Consider the following 1,640-nt stretch of genomic DNA (forward strand, 5'->3'; position numbering starts at 1 on the left):
GGTGCCTACACTTTTATTTCCAGAATAATTCATGCGCTTTGTCACTGAAGTGAAATTATACCACTGAGATGGTTCTATTCCATCAACAACTACAATGTGATGTTGCAGTTAACTGTGTTATCATTTATATTTTTGTCTGACACATCTGAATGTCTGCTGTTGGTATAACGTTGATGAATTCAGCTGTTGATGCAGGGTTTGTAGACAGCAGGGCAATATAGATGGAGCTCTAGTTTAATGCACAGCAACTAAAAAGATAGAGAATGTAAAACACATTGACGAATAACTTAGTCCTCAGTCTTGCCATTGGAACAGTTAGTTAATAAGACTTTGTGAAGGAGACTCACGATGGCACCACAATGGAATTCCATGTTCAGAGTGACATCTGATTGAGTGAAGTTGATGCTTTTCTCCTACTGACAGGCAGGTGGTGTTAAAGTCTTTGTGTAAGAATCAAATGTTTCCTCTGCAGTGACTAGTCTGGTTTAAGGTAATGATTAAGTACTTAGAAAGTCACCACTGACCTCGAGCCCTTGGTTGGGAGCCACTGTGAGCAACAATAGCTGTTTATAAAGTCAGGGAAAGTGCTTCATTTTGAGCAACTACAGCTGTATATTTTATATTGGTGCACTGACACTTTAACTAGAGAAAATAACTGAAACTGAATGTTGTAAACAACATTTTTTGGTACTAGTTAAAGCAAGTCGTACAGTAGTTAGGTCGGTCCATGTGGAATAAAAAGGTTGTTGTTTGCTTTAATGTTAGTTAAATTTGAAAGCTAATATTCCACTGCACTGAATGATGTGTACATGCATCTTATAGAGATGATCTATTTTATTTCTGTGACTTCATTTCCTTGTTAACACATTAGCATTGGATAAAGTGTACATTTGATAACTTAAAAAAAATCCCTTTGAGCTACATGAAAAGATCTGCTTTGAAATCATCCTTCAGAAAGTAATCATCAGTGTGGGAGCTCTTTATTATTTGAAATTTATTCAAATGAAGTGCGTTTGGCATTTTAAACATTTTGTTTAGCTCTTGTGAGAAAAACTAAAGTCAGTGTTTGTCAGCGCTGGATGAGAAATCGTGTGAAACTGGGCAGGAAGCTGTTGATTAACCTGCAGATTTCATCAAGTCAGTTTGCATCACATTAAAATGAAATCTCTTCCAGCACTCTGCTCAGATGAGTCATCTCACACAACAGTCATGTTAACAACAAACTTGGGAATGAAAATGCACGTCGTAGGTATAATTTCTAGGCAGCTGAGCATCGCATACTTCTGCTCCACTACATTTTTTCAGATTATTTCATTAGTATTGACAGTGTAAAATCTTATATTAAGCTTATAAAAACAAACACTTTGATCCTCAGATTGATTTCTCCGCTAAACTTCTCAAATTCATTTGATTAAAGAGAACCATTGAGGCCCAAAGGACGTTAAATAAGCTCCAAAGATGAATACTGATTTGTGTAGAAGCAGTGTTTCCCAGATTGGGATTGAGAAAACTCCAACTGCATTGAAAGACCGCTAAAGGTGAAATTTCATCATGGAATGTATCGAGTTGTTGTATTTGGATGATTAGGAAACTTAGTTCCCTGAATTGGTGATGCAGTGTAGAAACATGGCGAGCTGCCG

Source organism: Stegastes partitus, unplaced genomic scaffold (genome assembly GCF_000690725.1).
Source record: "Stegastes partitus isolate 25-593 unplaced genomic scaffold, Stegastes_partitus-1.0.2 Scaffold1477, whole genome shotgun sequence".
Lineage (NCBI taxonomy): Eukaryota > Metazoa > Chordata > Actinopteri > Pomacentridae > Stegastes > Stegastes partitus.